Source organism: Lepisosteus oculatus, unplaced genomic scaffold (assembly GCF_040954835.1).
Source record: "Lepisosteus oculatus isolate fLepOcu1 unplaced genomic scaffold, fLepOcu1.hap2 HAP2_SCAFFOLD_45, whole genome shotgun sequence".
NCBI classification, from domain to species: domain Eukaryota; kingdom Metazoa; phylum Chordata; class Actinopteri; order Semionotiformes; family Lepisosteidae; genus Lepisosteus; species Lepisosteus oculatus.
Window position 1 is genome coordinate 1,687,138 of NW_027167988.1, and position 21,607 is coordinate 1,708,744.

General features: G+C 53.5%; 8 non-coding genes across 8 annotated transcripts; 4 read left to right on the forward strand and 4 right to left on the reverse strand.

The window, feature by feature from the left end:
* The first annotated feature begins 705 nt into the window (after positions 1-705).
* Positions 706-824, forward strand: LOC138229520 (5S ribosomal RNA). Its single transcript, XR_011185930.1, has one exon. It is a non-coding gene; the product is annotated as a 5S ribosomal RNA (ribosomal RNA).
* Positions 825-1,461: 637 nt separating this feature from the next.
* LOC138229351 (U1 spliceosomal RNA) lies at positions 1,462-1,625 on the reverse strand. Its single transcript, XR_011185771.1, has one exon. It is a non-coding gene; the product is annotated as a U1 spliceosomal RNA (small nuclear RNA).
* Positions 1,626-3,419: 1,794 nt separating this feature from the next.
* LOC138229426 (5S ribosomal RNA) lies at positions 3,420-3,538 on the forward strand. The gene has a single exon (XR_011185843.1). It is a non-coding gene; the product is annotated as a 5S ribosomal RNA (ribosomal RNA).
* A 635-nt stretch (positions 3,539-4,173) lies between these two features.
* LOC138229408 (U1 spliceosomal RNA) lies at positions 4,174-4,341 on the reverse strand. The gene has a single exon (XR_011185825.1). It is a non-coding gene; the product is annotated as a U1 spliceosomal RNA (small nuclear RNA).
* Positions 4,342-11,248: 6,907 nt separating this feature from the next.
* Positions 11,249-11,367, forward strand: LOC138229437 (5S ribosomal RNA). Its single transcript, XR_011185851.1, has one exon. It is a non-coding gene; the product is annotated as a 5S ribosomal RNA (ribosomal RNA).
* A 636-nt stretch (positions 11,368-12,003) lies between these two features.
* Positions 12,004-12,167, reverse strand: LOC138229352 (U1 spliceosomal RNA). Its single transcript, XR_011185772.1, has one exon. It is a non-coding gene; the product is annotated as a U1 spliceosomal RNA (small nuclear RNA).
* Positions 12,168-13,942: 1,775 nt separating this feature from the next.
* LOC138229615 (5S ribosomal RNA) lies at positions 13,943-14,061 on the forward strand. The gene has a single exon (XR_011186025.1). It is a non-coding gene; the product is annotated as a 5S ribosomal RNA (ribosomal RNA).
* A 636-nt stretch (positions 14,062-14,697) lies between these two features.
* On the reverse strand, positions 14,698-14,867 carry LOC138229412 (U1 spliceosomal RNA). The gene has a single exon (XR_011185829.1). It is a non-coding gene; the product is annotated as a U1 spliceosomal RNA (small nuclear RNA).
* Between the last annotated feature and the right edge of the window lie 6,740 nt (positions 14,868-21,607).

A 21,607-nucleotide genomic window follows, 5' to 3' on the forward strand; every position in this document is an offset into this window, starting at 1 on the left:
TACGCCCCAGCCTCCTGATGGCGACACTCTGCTGCACAAACAGAGGTCAAACCGAGGTCCCGACCCTCCTTGGCCATTAGGAAACCCCAGGGCGTCTCTCAAAAAGAGATGCCGGGGGTGTCCCTCTGGTGTTAGTGCTCCCCTTTACCCATCAGTCGGGGTCTCCTCCTAATCCCCGTCTCACCTGTAACAATCAATGACGAGGCCCCCCTGTCCGTGAGATTTAGTACTCGCGCAAGAGACCGGGGGCAGAGCGCGAACGCGGTCCCCCGCCCCCCACAAAGTGCGCGCTCCGGGTCCTGCAACACAGCGGAAGGGCAGCGAGAAGGAGCCTCTTGCTCTGACGCCGCAAGGCCACAAGAGGGCGGAGGCGCCGCGCGCCCGGCCGACGTGTTGGACCGGTGCGCTTTACGTGCTGAAATAAACACGCGAAAGCCCCGAAATGTTTCCAGAGTGCTGTGCACTGGAGGTTTTTGTCTGGTGAAGACTTGCCTGGTGCTCCTCCGTGCAGATTGTTTGTCCTCCTCCAGTGCGGGACGAGCCAACACAAGGGAGCGCATTCGCCAACATCCAGGCACGCAATGCGATTTGGAAAGCAGCTCCTTTCCAAAGAGTGGCACACGAACGATCCTTCAGTCCCGCTCGGGGGGCACGGAACCCCCGCCACACACAGCTTCAAGTAGCGAGTCAGGCGCCGGGGCTTTCGCTTACGGCCACACCACCCTGAACACACCCGATCTCGTCTGATCTCGGAAGCTAAGCAGCGTCGGGCCTGGTTAGTACTTGGATGGGAGACTGCCTGGGAATACCAGGTGCTGTAAGCTTTTGCTCTCCCGGCCAGCAGGGGTCGCCGTTGGTGCCGTAGGCTTTGGGAGGAAAACCTGCAGGATGGAAAGGTGATCTATAGCCTCATCTCTAGAGATGTTTTGTTGCTGTGGCATGTGTGTGACCCATATTCAAAAAAAAAAAACCCGTCTGTAAAACGAATATCGAAGCTGCCTCTAAATCTGCAAATGAAGATGAGTCGATAAACCACTCGTTTTTCGTATAACTAGACATATATTCATTTGTTACCGATTTCATTCATTGAGCACGGATACAATAGAGGTACAGCCATTCACTGTTTGACATGTCTGCACTGGTACAGAACCGAGCAATCAGAAAACGGGTGAAACTGTCTTTAGACTCAGCATACAGTACCGAGGCCCCCCATGACCAAATAAAGGCTAACCTCGATAATCAGCCTAAAGAACGCAGACTACAGCAAAACGACTGACTTTGAAAAGGGAATGAACGTCCGGAAGGAGTAGTGGAACTAGCTTGAGATGCTTCTCCGGACCCCTAACTAAAAGCCAGCGAGAACCAGCAGCGGCGTCCACTCCTGTCGAACCGGGATCCTTCCGCAGCCACGCAGCTCGTGGTGTCCTAACCCTCCCGTATCTGATTTTGGACCAAGCACATCAGGGGAGAGCGCGAACGCAGTCCCCCACTACCAGAAATTATGCAGTCGAGATTCCCACATTTGGGGAATTCGCAGGGGTCAGCACAGCCGGAGTGCAATGGCCGAGCCTCACCCTGGGTGAACCTCCTTCTTGATCAAGGTATCTCCCCTGCCAGGTAAGTATGAGTTAAACAGGCCCCTGCAAGCGGCCCGCACCCACAGCACAAATCGCGCAGCCTAGGCCACCTCCTCGCCCCGCACGCCACCGCCTCCTGCTGGGCCCACTCTTTCACACACTCACACGCCACACTAACACTCAAAAGTGTGGGCAAAACGAGAAAACGAGCGCGCCGTTTCCTACACATCTGCAGTCGCCGTTGCGCATTCGCAGCATGTCCCGGGATGCAATTCGGCCTCATTTGCATAACTCCAGACCGGCAGATCGCCACGCAAGCTCGCGACGTGCGCCTGCCACACACCGAACAAACCTTTTCAGCAATTTCCAAAAAACGGGCCTGCTCGCCTGCCCACAAGGCTCCGTCTCTTACCTGCTCTCCAGAGCCTGCTGCCTTCTGTGCTTTTCTCTCGGCACCGCTGCAGCGCACACAACTCCTGCAGCGGGAGGGGGGGAGAAAGTTCCCGCGCTCCGCCGCAGGGAAGGCTCGCTCCGTGCGCACACGTCCTTTCGATGCCAGTCCAACAAGTGCTCCGCATTAGCTGCGTCGGGGCTCCGGCGTGTCGCACCTCACCTCACCTCGCACTGCCCCCTCCTTGAATGTCTGCCGCTGGGCATGCCCCGCTCTCCTCCGCCTTATCTTATCGCGTGTGAGCACCGACAATGGCCACAATGCCGGGGAATGGCACCTGTAAAGTGTTAATTGGGGCACAGGAACAGCCCGTCTCGTCTCGGGGGGGCCGGCTTCAGAGACAATACAGCAAACACAGCGGGGCGGGGGAAGAAGACGACACCACACATGCGGGTACATTCAGCTCCGGCGGGAACGAGACATTTGTCGGTCTTTTCAAGTGCCGAGAGCCGAGCAATCCTTCACTTGTATCGTTTCTCCCCGGTGACTAGATCTGGCCCTGCGACTCTCGACTGGGCTCACCCCCGGGGCAGCCCAGCAGGTGTGAGCCTGGCCGGCACCCGGATGGGAGATTCCACCCCGGAAAAGCTCCGGTTGCTGCTGCTCCTGCAAGAGGTGTGACTGGGACCAGTAGGGAGCGCTCACCCTGCGGGCTGTGTGGCTCTCTTACGCCCCAGCCTCCTGATGGCGACACTCTGCTGCACAAACAGGCGCCGTCCTTCGGGGGAGGCGTCAAACCGAGGTCCCGACCCTCCTTGGCCATTAGGAAACCCCAGGGCGTCTCTCAAAAAGAGATGCCGGGGGTGTCCCTCTGGTGTTAGTGCTCCCCTTTACCCATCAGTCGGGGTCTCCTCCTAATCCCCGTCTCACCTGTAACAATCAATGACGAGGCCCCCCTGTCCGTGAGATTTAGTACTCGCGCAAGAGACCGGGGGCAGAGCGCGAACGCGGTCCCCCGCCCCCCACAAAGTGCGCGCTCCGGGTCCTGCAACACAGCGGAAGGGCAGCGAGAAGGAGCCTCTTGCTCTGACGCCGCAAGGCCACAAGAGGGCGGAGGCGCCGCGCGCCCGGCCGACGTGTTGGACCGGTGCGCTTTACGTGCTGAAATAAACACGCGAAAGCCCCGAAATGTTTCCAGAGTGCTGTGCACTGGAGGTTTTTGTCTGGTGAAGACTTGCCTGGTGCTCCTCCGTGCAGATTGTTTGTCCTCCTCCAGTGCGGGACGAGCCAACACAAGGGAGCGCATTCGCCAACATCCAGGCACGCAATGCGATTTGGAAAGCAGCTCCTTTCCAAAGAGTGGCACACGAACGATCCTTCAGTCCCGCTCGGGGGGCACGGAACCCCCGCCACACACAGCTTCAAGTAGCGAGTCAGGCGCCGGGGCTTTCGCTTACGGCCACACCACCCTGAACACGCCCGATCTCGTCTGATCTCGGAAGCTAAGCAGCGTCGGGCCTGGTTAGTACTTGGATGGGAGACTGCCTGGGAATACCAGGTGCTGTAAGCTTTTGCTCTCCCGGCCAGCAGGGGTCGCCGTTGGTGCCGTAGGCTTTGGGAGGAAAACCTGCAGGATGGAAAGGTGATCTATAGCCTCATCTCTAGAGATGTTTTGTTGCTGTGGCATGTGTGTGACCCATATTCAAAAAAAAAACCCGTCTGTAAAACGAATATCGAAGCTGCCTCTAAATCTGCAAATGAAGATGAGTCGATAAACCACTCGTTTTTCGTATAACTAGACATATATTCATTTGTTACCGATTTCATTCATTGAGCACGGATACAATAGAGGTACAGCCATTCACTGTTTGACATGTCTGCACTGGTACAGAACCGAGCAATCAGAAAACGGGTGAAACTGTCTTTAGACTCAGCATACAGTACCGAGGCCCCCCATGACCAAATAAAGGCTAACCTCGATAATCAGCCTAAAGAACGCAGACTACAGCAAAACGACTGACTTTGAAAAGGGAATGAACGTCCGGAAGGAGTAGTGGAACTAGCTTGAGATGCTTCTCCGGACCCCTAACTAAAAGCCAGCGAGAACCAGCAGCGGCGTCCACTCCTGTCGAACCGGGATCCTTCCGCAGCCACGCAGCTCATGGTGTCCTAACCCTCCCGTATCTGATTTTGGACCAAGCACATCAGGGGAGAGCGCGAACGCAGTCCCCCACTACCAGAAATTATGCAGTCGAGATTCCCACATTTGGGGAATTCGCAGGGGTCAGCACAGCCGGAGTGCAATGGCCGAGCCTCACCCTGGGTGAACGATTCGATTTTTAAGAACTTTATTTTCTTTTCACAAAAAAATACAGGAAATCACAAATCAGAAAGCTTTACATTAATATACATACTTAAAACAGTATATATGATCACATCTCATTACATTTTGACACGGAACCAGTTACATAGCAACAATTTCTTTTTTTCTGGTGCAAATCACATTCTTTACTTAAACATGATAATGTTTTTCACAGTTTCTTGAGATACTGTCCAATGCCCTCTATTTCCCACAGATTTTCTGCTTCCTCCCTCCCTTCTCTCCACAGATCTCTGAGGTAATAGTTCTCTCGGGTGATGAACAGGGCCAGGCTACCTGCTGCCTTGACTGGGACCTCGATGCCTTTGAACAGCCCCATGTTCCTCACTCTCCACAGGGCGTCTTTCCCACTGTTCACCACGGCCCAGATCCTGTCAAACACGTCAGGAGGAAGCTTGACAGGAGAGATGCCGTATATGATGAAAGCAGCGGTCAGGGTAAATTGGGGCGAGAGAGCCTGCAACCAATCTTCAAACTGTGCCCAGAAGGCCTTAGCAAAAAAGCAGGACCACAGGAGGTGGGTCACAGTCTCCTCCTCGCCGCAGCCCACCCTAACGCAGCGAGGGCTGGGGGTGAGGCCCCTACGGTACAAGAAAGTTCGTACCGGTAAGCACTGGTGGACGACACTCCAGGCTAAATCTCTGTGAATGTTGCACAGAAATTTAGAGGATGTGTGTTTCCACACCTTCCTTGTTTGGGCTGATGTTAAAATGCCCACAGGGGTCTGCCTATTGTTCTGGGGTGCTACGAAATCTTCCAGTTTTTGGACGCTGACATCTCGGAGGGGAATATGGCCAATTGGGTGAGATCTTAGAAAACTTTTAACTGTCCCATAAATTGCAGGGCATGTGTCAGAGAGTGGGACGTCCAGCTTGGGTCTGACACCCCACACTCTGAACACCTCCCTACCTACCCAGAGCCTGGAAAAATAAGTCCAGGTACGCGCTGCAGGTGCTGTTGCAAAGCCTCTCAGCACAGAGGCCAGGAAAATGCACAGCAGCTTCGTAGCAATATCTGGGACAGACTTCCCCCCTGAGGGTAGCGGCCTGTACATTATTTCCCTTCTGAGTCTTTCCTGCTTCCCACCCCATAGAAATTGAAACATCAATCTCCTCAGCACCGCCGCAACACGGTGTGGGATTGGGAAGGTAGAAGCCAGAAAATTCAAGACAGGCAAGAGCTCGGCTTTGATGACCAGCACCTTCCCTGTCATGGTGAGGTCTCGGTCCTTCCATTGCATCAGTTTTTTGTTTAAGATTGGCAATTTGTTCTGCCAATTTACTGTTCCCATCTCTTCTCCAAAATACACCCCCAGGACCTTAATTCTCTTCTCTTGCAGCCTGAGATCATGTCCTTCTTTTGGCTCCCTCCAGTTCTGATAAAAAATCTCACTCTTAGATGTGTTAATTTTTGCGGAGGAAGCCAAAGAGAACCGATCACAGCACTGCAGAGCTCTGCTAATTGAGGCATTGTCAGAGAGGAGCAGGGTGACGTCATCCATGTATAGAGATGTCTTTACCTCTCCTCCCCCACTTCCAGGCACTGGTATCCCATTAATGGCCTGATCCTGGCGCAAGGCACAGGCTAAGGGCTCCATAGCCAAAACGAATAACAAGGGGGATAATGGGCAGCCCTGCCTCACCCCTGAACAGACTTCAAAGGTGCGTGATCTATTGCCATTAACCATGACTCTGCTGTTGCTACCTGTGTACAGCAGGTTAATCCACTTTCTCATGATGGGGCCAAACTTCATGTGCTCAAGTACCGATGTTAAGTACTGCCGGTTTAGGCGGTCAAAGGCCTTTTCTAGGTCTACACCTAAAATGCACAGAGGGAGGGAGCGATCCTCAGAGTACAGACAGACATCCCTCAACAAGGCCAGGTTGTCGCTCATCAGGCGTCCTGCTATCCCACAAGTCTGTTCTTTCCCTACCAGTGAGGCCACTACATTTTGTAGGCGCAGGAAAAGGGCTTTGGACAGGATCTTAGTGTCCACGCCTAACAGGCTGAGGGGTCTCCAGTTCTTTATGTCATTTTTTGCTCCTTTCTTAAACAAGAGAGAGATAGTGCCTTCTCTTAAGGAGTCAGGCAGCAATTCTGTCTTGTAGCTTTCCTCGAATAGGAGCAGTAGCGGATCCTGAAGCAGATCCCAAAAGGTGCAATAAAATTCTTTAGGGAGCCCGTCAGCACCCGGAGTTTTCCCCTTCTGTAAGCTCTCCATAGCCTGTCTCAGCTCTTCTACTGTCAAATCCCTCTCAAGTACTTCCCTATCTTCTTCACTCAAAATGTTTTCTAGCTTTGAGGTAAAAAAATGAATATCTTCATCCTTTACCTCTGTAGAGCTGTACAGTCTTGAGTAGAAGGCCTCGGTGCAGGAGAGGATAGCACTCGGCTCTGTTCTCTCTCGTCCCTCCTCATCAACTACACTTTCCATGACAGTCTTGGAGCCTACCACTTTCCTGAAAAAGAAGCGAGTACACTTCTCATTTTCTTCCAAGAACTGCACTCTGCTTCTTAACAGCACTCCTCGACTACTTTCTTCGGCTATGCTCCGGATGTCCTTTTTTAAAAGGGCGATATCCTCGAGCACATCGAAGCCACTGTGCAGCATCGTGTAGAGACGCTGCAGCTGCCTCTGTTTCCTGGCTAGCACTCCTCTCCGTCTGGCAGCAGCCTTCCTTCCCTCAGCCATGAAAAAGGCCTTTGTCCTCACCTTCACCTCCTCCCACCACTCTCCTACTGACCCGTACAGACACTGCAAGGACAGCCACTGTGATAGTTTCTCCTTGTAGCGGGATACTACCCCCTCGTTCTCTAGCAGCTTTGTGTTGAGTTTCCAGAGGCCTGGGCCAAAGACAGTCCCGCCCTGGAGTTCCACTCTACACCCTAAAGCCTGATGATCTGAGAAGAAGACAGGCTGAAGAGTGACCCCAACAACTTTCACTCTCTCTGAGACAAAGCAATAGTCAATTCTGGAGCTGCTATTCCTCCCTGACCATGTATATCCTGCTGTTGTGGGATATATACATCTATATGTGTCTGAGAGTTTAAAGTCTTGAACTAAGTTTTGCAGGGCCAGTGAGCTGGAATCCAATTTTATCGGCGAGCTAGACTGCCTGTCTGTGTGCTCTAAGATACAATTAAAATCCCCTCCCACTATCACGTCTGTGCTGCATAACAATAGGGGGGAGAGTGCCTTGAGTAGCTCCACCCTTCCTCCTACGTCAGTAGGGCAATACACATTGATTAGCCGCAGGTTAACGGTCCCCCATTCCACATCCACACACAGCAACCTGCCATCTATGACCCTCTGAATACTTTTCAATTTGAATGCCCATCCTTTGAAAAGAATGGCCACGCCAGAGGCTCTGTTGTTATTGTCCCCTGACCAAACAGAAGGCCCTTTATCCCACCTATCTTCAAAACTTTTATACCTCTCTTGATAGGCTAAAGCACACTCCTGCAACATCAACACATCTCCCTCTCTCTGCTGGAGGTAATCAAAGACAGACTGGCATTTAACTCTGTCATTGATACCTCTTGTGTTAAGAGAAATTATGTTAAGAGCCATATTACATAAGAAAGTGGAACCAGTCTTTACAAAACACATTTCTCTTCGGTCTCACCTGTTACCTTTTTCTTTTTCTTTTTCTTCTTACCAATTTCCTGCCAGCCATCCTCTGAATGAGCCTTCATCAGGGTGGCAGCAGTAAAAGCGTTCACAGAGTCCATTTCAAGGAAGGGGGTAGAGGGAGGGGTGGAGAGGTTCCAGCTGTCCCCATCGCCATGCTCTCCTTCCTCCTCGCTCGGGGAGAAAACAGAGTCATTTTTTCTTTTCCTCAAGTCCAGCTCCTGGGAGCACTGAGGGGAAAGGGGTGCAGCCGATGCACCAGTCTCCTCTTCCCCCTCACCCACCAGCTGCTGCAGATCCTCCGTGATGGACTGGATGGAGGAGAGGAGGGCATCTGTAGCACTTGCAGAGTCTGAGAAAAGCAGCTCCGCTGAATCCTGGGTATCCTCGCTGGACCCGCTCCACCGGGGGGCCCCACACTGGCCCTCGTTCTGAGGAGCAGGAGTGGGGGAGGGGTCCTCGCTGTTCTCGGGGGTTTTCAAACCCTCGTGCTTGTCTGGTGCAGTCTGCGGTTGTGGGGGCGTAGTGGATTTCTCTTCCACCAGCCCCGGAGCCACAGCAGGACTGATCCTGGCTGGAGGCTGAGAGTCTTTGTCCAACAAGGGTTCTTTGTTTGACTTGTTGTTTGCTTTGGATTTTCGGGCCGGTTTGGCTGAAACAAGCACTGCCTCATCCTTTCTCATTTTGAGTTTATTGGCGTAGGCGTGAGGGCAGTTCTTAAAAACGTGTCCTTCCGAGCCACATAAATTGCACTTTGGCAGCATTGAACAGTCAGAGGCTAAATGTCCCTGTTTGCCACAGGTCTTGCAGCATTTCACAGTGCAGGACGATGCCAGGTGTCCCACAGCACCACAGCGCCGACACACCTTTGGTTGTCCCACATAAAACACATAGCCATTGCAGGCGCCCAGCCGGATTGTAGAGGGCAGGTGCCTTAAGCCTCCATTTACGCTGTCCGGTAGCAAGCGAACCTCGAATTTCCTTGCTCCTGTTTTTATACCATCAACATCTCTAACCTCAGTTCCATGGTGGACGGTGCAGTACTGGTTAAGCCAGGTGTGAATGTCCTCCGTCTTTGCCAGTTCCGAGAACATAACAACATGCACCGTTTTCCTCTCTCTCTGTGTCAGAGGCTGCAAGTTGATCTTCTCAAGTGCAGGAACTTTGCCTCTTTTTGCCTCAAACACATCCACGCATTGTTCAAACAGAGGATAGGTAGCAAATACAACCTCAAATGCTTTCTGACCTGGGAGAGCGAAGATGAAATCCAAGTGCCAAGGTTCAAAGCCAAGTTCCTTCTGTAACACTTTTCTGCTGAACTGCATACGATCCATGAAGAGGTCATCCAAGAGCTCAAAACGTACAGCATTCTTACGGGATCCAAAGGTTGCCATTTCAAAAACTGCAAATCGAAAGCTGCTTCCAACAAAAGAAAAACAATCCAACTACTCCACCTACAGGCTGATCAAGGTATCTCCCCTGCCAGGTAAGTATGAGTTAAACAGGCCCCTGCAAGCGGCCCGCACCCACAGCACAAATCGCGCAGCCTAGGCCACCTCCTCGCCCCGCACGCCACCGCCTCCTGCTGGGCCCACTCTTTCACACACTCACACGCCACACTAACACTCAAAAGTGTGGGCAAAACGAGAAAACGAGCGCGCCGTTTCCTACACATCTGCAGTCGCCGTTGCGCATTCGCAGCATGTCCCGGGATGCAATTCGGCCTCATTTGCATAACTCCAGACCGGCAGATCGCCACGCAAGCTCGCGACGTGCGCCTGCCACACACCGAACAAACCTTTTCAGCAATTTCCAAAAAACGGGCCTGCTCGCCTGCCCACAAGGCTCCGTCTCTTACCTGCTCTCCAGAGCCTGCTGCCTTCTGTGCTTTTCTCTCGGCACCGCTGCAGCGCACACAACTCCTGCAGCGGGAGGGGGGGAGAAAGTTCCCGCGCTCCGCCGCAGGGAAGGCTCGCTCCGTGCGCACACGTCCTTTCGATGCCAGTCCAACAAGTGCTCCGCATTAGCTGCGTCGGGGCTCCGGCGTGTCGCACCTCACCTCACCTCGCACTGCCCCCTCCTTGAATGTCTGCCGCTGGGCATGCCCCGCTCTCCTCCGCCTTATCTTATCGCGTGTGAGCACCGACAATGGCCACAATGCCGGGGAATGGCACCTGTAAAGTGTTAATTGGGGCACAGGAACAGCCCGTCTCGTCTCGGGGGGGCCGGCTTCAGAGACAATACAGCAAACACAGCGGGGCGGGGGAAGAAGACGACACCACACATGCGGGTACATTCAGCTCCGGCGGGAACGAGACATTTGTCGGTCTTTTCAAGTGCCGAGAGCCGAGCAATCCTTCACTTGTATCGTTTCTCCCCGGTGACTAGATCTGGCCCTGCGACTCTCGACTGGGCTCACCCCCGGGGCAGCCCAGCAGGTGTGAGCCTGGCCGGCACCCGGATGGGAGATTCCACCCCGGAAAAGCTCCGGTTGCTGCTGCTCCTGCAAGAGGTGTGACTGGGACCAGTAGGGAGCGCTCACCCTGCGGGCTGTGTGGCTCTCTTACGCCCCAGCCTCCTGATGGCGACACTCTGCTGCACAAACAGAGGTCAAACCGAGGTCCCGACCCTCCTTGGCCATTAGGAAACCCCAGGGCGTCTCTCAAAAAGAGATGCCGGGGGTGTCCCTCTGGTGTAAGTGCTCCCCTTTACCCATCAGTCGGGGTCTCCTCCTAATCCCCGTCTCACCTGTAACAATCAATGACGAAGCCCCCCTGTCCGTGAGATTTAGTACTCGCGCAAGAGACCGGGAGCAGAGCGCGAACGCGGTCCCCCGCCCCCCACAAAGTGCGCGCTCCGGGTCCTGCAACACAGCGGAAGGGCAGCGAGAAGGAGCCTCTTGCTCTGACGCCGCAAGGCCACAAGAGGGCGGAGGCGCCGCGCGCCCGGCCGACGTGTTGGACCGGTGCGCTTTACGTGCTGAAATAAACACGCGAAAGCCCCGAAATGTTTCCAGAGTGCTGTGCACTGGAGGTTTTTGTCTGGTGAAGACTTGCCTGGTGCTCCTCCGTGCAGATTGTTTGTCCTCCTCCAGTGCGGGACGAGCCAACACAAGGGAGCGCATTCGCCAACATCCAGGCACGCAATGCGATTTGGAAAGCAGCTCCTTTCCAAAGAGTGGCACACGAACGATCCTTCAGTCCCGCTCGGGGGGCACGGAACCCCCGCCACACACAGCTTCAAGTAGCGAGTCAGGCGGCAGGGCTTTCGCTTACGGCCACACCACCCTGAACACGCCCGATCTCGTCTGATCTCGGAAGCTAAGCAGCGTCGGGCCTGGTTAGTACTTGGATGGGAGACTGCCTGGGAATACCAGGTGCTGTAAGCTTTTGCTCTCCCAGCCAGCAGGGGTCGCCGTTGGTGCCGTAGGCTTTGGGAGGAAAACCTGCAGGATGGAAAGGTGATCTATAGCCTCATCTCTAGAGATGTTTTGTTGCTGTGGCATGTGTGTGACCCATATTCAAAAAAAAAAACCCGTCTGTAAAACGAATATCGAAGCTGCCTCTAAATCTGCAAATGAAGATGAGTCGATAAACCACTCGTTTTTCGTATAACTAGACATATATTCATTTGTTACCGATTTCATTCATTGAGCACGGATACAATAGAGGTACAGCCATTCACTGTTTGACATGTCTGCACTGGTACAGAACCGAGCAATCAGAAAACGGGTGAAACTGTCTTTAGACTCAGCATACAGTACCGAGGCCCCCCATGACCAAATAAAGGCTAACCTCGATAATCAGCCTAAAGAACGCAGACTACAGCAAAACGACTGACTTTGAAAAGGGAATGAACGTCCGGAAGGAGTAGTGGAACTAGCTTGAGATGCTTCTCCGGACCCCTAACTAAAAGCCAGCGAGAACCAGCAGCGGCGTCCACTCCTGTCGAACCGGGATCCTTCCGCAGCCACGCAGCTCGTGGTGTCCTAACCCTCCCGTATCTGATTTTGGACCAAGCACATCAGGGGAGAGCGCGAACGCAGTCCCCCACTACCAGAAATTATGCAGTCGAGATTCCCACATTTGGGGAATTCGCAGGGGTCAGCACAGCCGGAGTGCAATGGCCGAGCCTCACCCTGGGTGAACCTCCTTCTTGATCAAGGTATCTCCCCTGCCAGGTAAGTATGAGTTAAACAGGCCCCTGCAAGCGGCCCGCACCCACAGCACAAATCGCGCAGCCTAGGCCACCTCCTCGCCCCGCACGCCACCGCCTCCTGCTGGGCCCACTCTTTCACACACTCACACGCCACACTAACACTCAAAAGTGTGGGCAAAACGAGAAAACGAGCGCGCCGTTTCCTACACATCTGCAGTCGCCGTTGCGCATTCGCAGCATGTCCCGGGATGCAATTCGGCCTCATTTGCATAACTCCAGACCGGCAGATCGCCACGCAAGCTCGCGACGTGCGCCTGCCACACACCGAACAAACCTTTTCAGCAATTTCCAAAAAACGGGCCTGCTCGCCTGCCCACAAGGCTCCGTCTCTTACCTGCTCTCCAGAGCCTGCTGCCTTCTGTGCTTTTCTCTCGGCACCGCTGCAGCGCACACAACTCCTGCAGCGGGAGGGGGGGAGAAAGTTCCCGCGCTCCGCCGCAGGGAAGGCTCGCTCCGTGCGCACACGTCCTTTCGATGCCAGTCCAACAAGTGCTCCGCATTAGCTGCGTCGGGGCTCCGGCGTGTCGCACCTCACCTCACCTCGCACTGCCCCCTCCTTGAATGTCTGCCGCTGGGCATGCCCCGCTCTCCTCCGCCTTATCTTATCGCGTGTGAGCACCGACAATGGCCACAATGCCGGGGAATGGCACCTGTAAAGTGTTAATTGGGGCACAGGAACAGCCCGTCTCGTCTCGGGGGGGCCGGCTTCAGAGACAATACAGCAAACACAGCGGGGCGGGGGAAGAAGACGACACCACACATGCGGGTACATTCAGCTCCGGCGGGAACGAGACATTTGTCGGTCTTTTCAAGTGCCGAGAGCCGAGCAATCCTTCACTTGTATCGTTTCTCCCGGGTGACTAGATCTGGCCCTGCGACTCTCGACTGGGCTCACCCCCGGGGCAGCCCAGCAGGTGTGAGCCTGGCCGGCACCCGGATGGGAGATTCCACCCCGGAAAAGCTCCGGTTGCTGCTGCTCCTGCAAGAGGTGTGACTGGGACCAGTAGGGAGCGCTCACCCTGCGGGCTGTGTGGCTCTCTTACGCCCCAGCCTCCTGATGGCGACACTCTGCTGCACAAACAGAGGTCAAACCGAGGTCCCGACCCTCCTTGGCCATTAGGAAACCCCAGGGCGTCTCTCAAAAAGAGATGCCGGGGGTGTCCCTCTGGTGTAAGTGCTCCCCTTTACCCATCAGTCGGGGTCTCCTCCTAATCCCCGTCTCACCTGTAACAATCAATGACGAGGCCCCCCTGTCCGTGAGATTTAGTACTCGCGCAAGAGACCGGGGGCAGAGCGCGAACGCGGTCCCCCGCCCCCCACAAAGTGCGCGCTCCGGGTCCTGCAACACAGCGGAAGGGCAGCGAGAAGGAGCCTCTTGCTCTGACGCCGCAAGGCCACAAGAGGGCGGAGGCGCCGCGCGCCCGGCCGACGTGTTGGACCGGTGCGCTTTACGTGCTGAAATAAACACGCAAAAGCCCCGAAATGTTTCCAGAGTGCTGTGCACTGGAGGTTTTTGTCTGGTGAAGACTTGCCTGGTGCTCCTCCGTGCAGATTGTTTGTCCTCCTCCAGTGCGGGACGAGCCAACACAAGGGAGCGCATTCGCCAACATCCAGGCACGCAATGCGATTTGGAAAGCAGCTCCTTTCTAAAGAGTGGCACACGAACGATCCTTCAGTCCCGCTCGGGGGGCACGGAACCCCCGCCACACACAGCTTCAAGTAGCGAGTCAGGCGCCGGGGCTTTTGCTTACGGCCACACCACCCTGAACACGCCCGATCTCGTCTGATCTCAGAAGCTAAGCAGCGTCGGGCCTGGTTAGTACTTGGATGGGAGACTGCCTGGGAATACCAGGTGCTGTAAGCTTTTGCTCTCCCGGCCAGCAGGGGTCGCCGTTGGTGCCGTAGGCTTTGGGAGGAAAACCTGCAGGATGGAAAGGTGATCTATAGCCTCATCTCTAGAGATGTTTTGTTGCTGTGGCATGTGTGTGACCCATATTCAAAAAAAAAAACCCGTCTGTAAAACGAATATCGAAGCTGCCTCTAAATCTGCAAATGAAGATGAGTCGATAAACCACTCGTTTTTCGTATAACTAGACATATATTCATTTGTTACCGATTTCATTCATTGAGCACGGATACAATAGAGGTACAGCCATTCACTGTTTGACATGTCTGCACTGGTACAGAACCGAGCAATCAGAAAACGGGTGAAACTGTCTTTAGACTCAGCATACAGTACCGAGGCCCCCCATGACCAAATAAAGGCTAACCTCGATAATCAGCCTAAAGAACGCAGACTACAGCAAAACGACTGACTTTGAAAAGGGAATGAACGTCCGGAAGGAGTAGTGGAACTAGCTTGAGATGCTTCTCCGGACCCCTAACTAAAAGCCAGCGAGAACCAGCAGCGGCGTCCACTCCTGTCGAACCGGGATCCTTCCGCAGCCACGCAGCTCGTGGTGTCCTAACCCTCCCGTATCTGATTTTGGACCAAGCACATCAGGGGAGAGCGCGAACGCAGTCCCCCACTACCAGAAATTATGCAGTCGAGATTCCCACATTTGGGGAATTCGCAGGGGTCAGCACAGCCGGAGTGCAATGGCCGAGCCTCACCCTGGGTGAACCGATTTCGATTTTTAAGAACTTTATTTTCTTTTCACAAAAAAATACAGGAAATCACAAATCAGAAAGCTTTACATTAATATACATACTTAAAACAGTATATATGATCACATCTCATTACATTTTGACACGGTAACAGTTACATAGCAACAATTTTCTTTTTTTCTGGTGCAAATCACATTCTTTACTTAAACATGATAATGTTTTTCACAGTTTCTTGAGATATTGACCTATGCTCTCTATTTCCCACAGACTTTCTGCTTCCTCCCTCCCTTCTCTCCACAGATCTCTGAGGTAATAGTTCTCTCGGGTGATGAACAGGGCCAGGCTACCTGCTGCCTTGACTGGGACCTCGATGCCTTTGAACAGCCCCATGTTCCTCACTCTCCACAGGGCGTCTTTCCCACTGTTCACCACGGCCCAGATCCTGTCAAACACGTCAGGGGGAAGTTTGACAGGAGAGATGCCGTATATGATGAAAGCAGCGGTCAGGGTAAATTGGGGCGAGAGAGCCTGCAACCAATCTTCAAACTGGGCCCAGAAGGCCTTAGCAAAAAAGCAGGACCACAGGAGATGGGTCACAGTCTCCTCCTCGCCGCAGCCCACCCTAACGCAGCGAGGGCTGGGGGTGAGGCCCCTACGGTACAAGAAAGTTCGTACCGGTAAGCACTGGTGGACGACACTCCAGGCTAAATCTCTGTGAATGTTGCACAGAAATTTAGAGGATGTGTGTTTCCACACCTTCCTTGTTTGGGCTGATGTTAAAATGCCCACAGGGGTCTGCCTATTGTTCTGGGGTGCTACGAAATCTTCCAGTTTTTGGACGCTGACATCTCGGAGGGGAATATGGCCAATTGGGTGAGATCTTAGAAAACTTTTAACTGTCCCATAAATTGCAGGGCATGTGTCAGAGAGTGGGACGTCCAGCTTGGGTCTGACACCCCACACTCTGAACACCTCCCTACCTACCCAGAGCCTGGAAAAATAAGTCCAGGTACGCGCTGCAGGTGCTGTTGCAAAGCCTCTCAGCACAGAGGCCAGGAAAATGCACAGCAGCTTCGTAGCAATATCTGGGACAGACTTCCCCCCTGAGGGTAGCGGCCTGTACATTATTTCCCTTCTGAGTCTTTCCTGCTTCCCACCCCATAGAAATTGAAACATCAATCTCCTCAGCACCGCCGCAACACGGTGTGGGATTGGGAAGGTAGAAGCCAGAAAATTCAAGACAGGCAAGAGCTCGGCTTTGATGACCAGCACCTTCCCTGTCATGGTGAGGTCTCGGTCCTTCCATTGCATCAGTTTTTTGTTTAAGATTGGCAATTTGTTCTGCCAATTTACTGTTCCCATCTCTTCTCCAAAATACACCCCCAGGACCTTAATTCTCTTCTCTTGCAGCCTGAGATCATGTCCTTCTTTTGGCTCCCTCCAGTTCTGATAAAAAATCTCACTCTTAGATGTGTTAATTTTTGCGGAGGAAGCCAAAGAGAACCGATCACAGCACTGCAGAGCTCTGCTAATTGAGGCATTGTCAGAGAGGAGCAGGGTGACGTCATCCATGTATAGAGATGTCTTTACCTCTCCTCCCCCACTTCCAGGCGCTGGTATCCCATTAATGGCCTGATCCTGGCGCAAGGCACAGGCTAAGGGCTCCATAGCCAAAACGAATAACAAGGGGGATAATGGGCAGCCCTGCCTCACCCCTGAACAGACTTCAAAGGTGCGTGATCTATTGCCATTAACCATGACTCTGCTGTTGCTACCTGTGTACAGCAGGTTAATCCACTTTCTCATGATGGGGCCAAACTTCATGTGCTCAAGTACCGATGTTAAGTACTGCCGGTTTAGGCGGTCAAAGGCCTTTTCTAGGTCTACACCTAAAATGCACAGAGGGAGGGAGCGATCCTCAGAGTACAGACAGACATCCCTCAACAAGGCCAGGTTGTCGCTCATCAGGCGTCCTGCTATCCCACAAGTCTGTTCTTTCCCTACCAGTGAGGCCACTACATTTTGTAGGCGCAGGAAAAGGGCTTTGGACAGGATCTTAGTGTCCACGCCTAACAGGCTGAGGGGTCTCCAGTTCTTTATGTCATTTTTTGCTCCTTTCTTAAACAAGAGAGAGATAGTGCCTTCTCTTAAGGAGTCAGGCAGCAATTCTGTCTTGTAGCTTTCCTCGAATAGGAGCAGTAGCGGATCCTGAAGCAGATCCCAAAAGGTGCAATAAAATTCTTTAGGGAGCCCGTCAGCACCCGGAGTTTTCCCCTTCTGTAAGCTCTCCATAGCCTGTCTCAGCTCTTCTACTGTCAAATCCCTCTCAAGTACTTCCCTATCTTCTTCACTCAAAATGTTTTCTAGCTTTGAGGTAAAAAAATGAATATCTTCATCCTTTACCTCTGTAGAGCTGTACAGTCTTGAGTAGAAGGCCTCGGTGCAGGAGAGGATAGCACTCGGCTCTGTTCTCTCTCGTCCCTCCTCATCAACTACACTTTCCATGACAGTCTTGGAGCCTACCACTTTCCTGAAAAAGAAGCGAGTACACTTCTCATTTTCTTCCAAGAACTGCACTCTGCTTCTTAACAGCACTCCTCGACTACTTTCTTCGGCTATGCTCCGGATGTCCTTTTTTAAAAGGGCGATATCCTCGAGCACATCGAAGCCACTGTGCAGCATCGTGTAGAGACGCTGCAGCTGCCTCTGTTTCCTGGCTAGCACTCCTCTCCGTCTGGCAGCAGCCTTCCTTCCCTCAGCCATGAAAAAGGCCTTTGTCCTCACCTTCACCTCCTCCCACCACTCTCCTACTGACCCGTACAGACACTGCAAGGACAGCCACTGTGATAGTTTCTCCTTGTAGCGGGATACTACCCCCTCGTTCTCTAGCAGCTTTGTGTTGAGTTTCCAGAGGCCTGGGCCAAAGACAGTCCCGCCCTGGAGTTCCACTCTACACCCTAAAGCCTGATGATCTGAGAAGAAGACAGGCTGAAGAGTGACCCCAACAACTTTCACTCTCTCTGAGACAAAGCAATAGTCAATTCTGGAGCTGCTATTCCTCCCTGACCATGTATATCCTGCTGTTGTGGGATATATACATCTATATGTGTCTGAGAGTTTAAAGTCTTGAACTAAGTTTTGCAGGGCCAGTGAGCTGGAATCCAATTTTATCGGCGAGCTAGACTGCCTGTCTGTGTGCTCTAAGATACAATTAAAATCCCCTCCCACTATCACGTCTGTGCTGCATAACAATAGGGGGGAGAGTGCCTTGAGTAGCTCCACCCTTCCTCCTACGTCAGTAGGGCAATACACATTGATTAGCCGCAGGTTAACGGTCCCCCATTCCACATCCACACACAGCAACCTGCCATCTATGACTCTCTGAATACTTTTCAATTTGAATGCCCATCCTTTGAAAAGAATGGCCACGCCAGAGGCTCTGTTGTTATTGTCCCCTGACCAAACAGAAGGCCCTTTATCCCACCTATCTTCAAAACTTTTATACCTCTCTTGATAGGCTAAAGCACACTCCTGCAACATCAACACATCTCCCTCTCTCTGCTGGAGGTAATCAAAGACAGACTGGCATTTAACTCTGTCATTGATACCTCTTGTGTTAAGAGAAATTATGTTAAGAGCCATATTACATAAGAAAGTGGAACCAGTCTTTACAAAACACATTTCTCTTCGGTCTCACCTGTTACCTTTTTCTTTTTCTTTTTCTTCTTACCAATTTCCTGCCAGCCATCCTCTGAATGAGCCTTCATCAGGGTGGCAGCAGTAAAAGCGTTCACAGAGTCCATTTCAAGGAAGGGGGTAGAGGGAGGGGTGGAGAGGTTCCAGCTGTCCCCATCGCCATGCTCTCCTTCCTCCTCGCTCGGGGAGAAAACAGAGTCATTTTTTCTTTTCCTCAAGTCCAGCTCCTGGGAGCACTGAGGGGAAAGGGGTGCAGCCGATGCACCAGTCTCCTCTTCCCCCTCACCCACCAGCTGCTGCAGATCCTCCGTGATGGACTGGATGGAGGAGAGGAGGGCATCTGTAGCACTTGCAGAGTCTGAGAAAAGCAGCTCCGCTGAATCCTGGGTATCCTCGCTGGACCCGCTCCACCGGGGGGCCCCACACTGGCCCTCGTTCTGAGGAGCAGGAGTGGGGGAGGGGTCCTCGCTGTTCTCGGGGGTTTTCAAACCCTCGTGCTTGTCTGGTGCAGTCTGCGGTTGTGGGGGCGTAGTGGATTTCTCTTCCACCAGCCCCGGAGCCACAGCAGGACTGATCCTGGCTGGAGGCTGAGAGTCTTTGTCCAACAAGGGTTCTTTGTTTGACTTGTTGTTTGCTTTGGATTTTCGGGCCGGTTTGGCTGAAACAAGCACTGCCTCATCCTTTCTCATTTTGAGTTTATTGGCGTAGGCGTGAGGGCAGTTTTTAAAAACGTGTCCTTCCGAGCCACATAAATTGCACTTTGGCAGCATTGAACAGTCAGAGGCTAAATGTCCCTGTTTGCCACAGGTCTTGCAGCATTTCACAGTGCAGGACGATGCCAGGTGTCCCACAGCACCACAGCGCCGACACACCTTTGGTTGTCCCACATAAAACACATAGCCATTGCAGGCGCCCAGCCGGATTGTAGAGGGCAGGTGCCTTAAGCCTCCATTTACGCTGTCCGGTAGCAAGCGAACCTCGAATTTCCTTGCTCCTGTTTTTATACCATCAACATCTCTAACCTCAGTTCCATGGTGGACGGTGCAGTACTGGTTAAGCCAGGTGTGAATGTCCTCCGTCTTTGCCAGTTCCGAGAACATAACAACATGCACCGTTTTCCTCTCTCTCTGTGTCAGAGGCTGCAAGTTGATCTTCTCAAGTGCAGGAACTTTGCCTCTTTTTGCATCAAACACATCCACGCATTGTTCAAACAGAGGATAGGTAGCAAATACAACCTCAAATGCTTTCTGACCTGGGAGAGCGAAGATGAAATCCAAGTGCCGAGGTTCAAAGCCAAGTTCCTTCTGTAACACTTTTCTGCTGAACTGCATACGATCCATGAAGAGGTCATCCAAGAGCTCAAAACGTACAGCATTCTTACGGGATCCAAAGGTTGCCATTTCAAAAACCGCAAATCGAACACTGCTTCCAACAAAAGAAAAACAATCCAACTACTCCACCTACAGGCTGATCAAGGTATCTCCCCTGCCAGGTAAGTATGAGTTAAACAGGCCCCTGCAAGCGGCCCGCACCCACAGCACAAATCGCGCAGCCTAGGCCACCTCCTCGCCCCGCACGCCACCGCCTCCTGCTGGGCCCACTCTTTCACACACTCACACGCCACACTAACACTCAAAAGTGTGGGCAAAACGAGAAAACGAGCGCGCCGTTTCCTACACATCTGCAGTCGCCGTTGCGCATTCGCAGCATGTCCCGGGATGCAATTCGGCCTCATTTGCATAACTCCAGACCGGCAGATCGCCACGCAAGCTCGCGACGTGCGCCTGCCACACACCGAACAAACCTTTTCAGCAATTTCCAAAAAACGGGCCTGCTCGCCTGCCCACAAGGCTCCGTCTCTTACCTGCTCTCCAGAGCCTGCTGCCTTCTGTGCTTTTCTCTCGGCACCGCTGCAGCGCACACAACTCCTGCAGCGGGAGGGGGGGAGAAAGTTCCCGCGCTCCGCCGCAGGGAAGGCTCGCTCCGTGCGCACACGTCCTTTCGATGCCAGTCCAACAAGTGCTCCGCATTAGCTGCGTCGGGGCTCCGGCGTGTCGCACCTCACCTCACCTCGCACTGCCCCCTCCTTGAATGTCTGCCGCTGGGCATGCCCCGCTCTCCTCCGCCTTATCTTATCGCGTGTGAGCACCGACAATGGCCACAATGCCGGGGAATGGCACCTGTAAAGTGTTAATTGGGGCACAGGAACAGCCCGTCTCGTCTCGGGGGGGCCGGCTTCAGAGACAATACAGCAAACACAGCGGGGCGGGGGAAGAAGACGACACCACACATGCGGGTACATTCAGCTCCGGCGGGAACGAGACATTTGTCGGTCTTTTCAAGTGCCGAGAGCCGAGCAATCCTTCACTTGTATCGTTTCTCCCCGGTGACTAGATCTGGCCCTGCGACTCTCGACTGGGCTCACCCCCGGGGCAGCCCAGCAGGTGTGAGCCTGGCCGGCACCCGGATGGGAGATTCCACCCCGGAAAAGCTCCGGTTGCTGCTGCTCCTGCAAGAGGTGTGACTGGGACCAGTAGGGAGCGCTCACCCTGCGGGCTGTGTGGCTCTCTTACGCCCCAGCCTCCTGATGGCGACACTCTGCTGCACAAACAGAGGTCAAACCGAGGTCCCGACCCTCCTTGGCCATTAGGAAACCCCAGGGCGTCTCTCAAAAAGAGATGCCGGGGGTGTCCCTCTGGTGTAAGTGCTCCCCTTTACCCATCAGTCGGGGTCTCCTCCTAATCCCCATCTCACCTGTAACAATCAATGACGAGGCCCCCCTGTCCGTGAGATTTAGTACTCGCGCAAGAGACCGGGGGCAGAGCGCGAACACGGTCCCCCGCCCCCCACAAAGTGCGCGCTCCGGGTCCTGCAACACAGCGGAAGGGCAGCGAGAAGGAGCCTCTTGCTCTGACGCCGCAAGGCCACAAGAGGGCGGAGGCGCCGCGCGCCCGGCCGACGTGTTGGACCGGTGCGCTTTACGTGCTGAAATAAACACGCGAAAGCCCCGAAATGTTTCCAGAGTGCTGTGCACTGGAGGTTTTTGTCTGGTGAAGACTTGCCTGGTGCTCCTCCGTGCAGATTGTTTGTCCTCCTCCAGTGCGGGA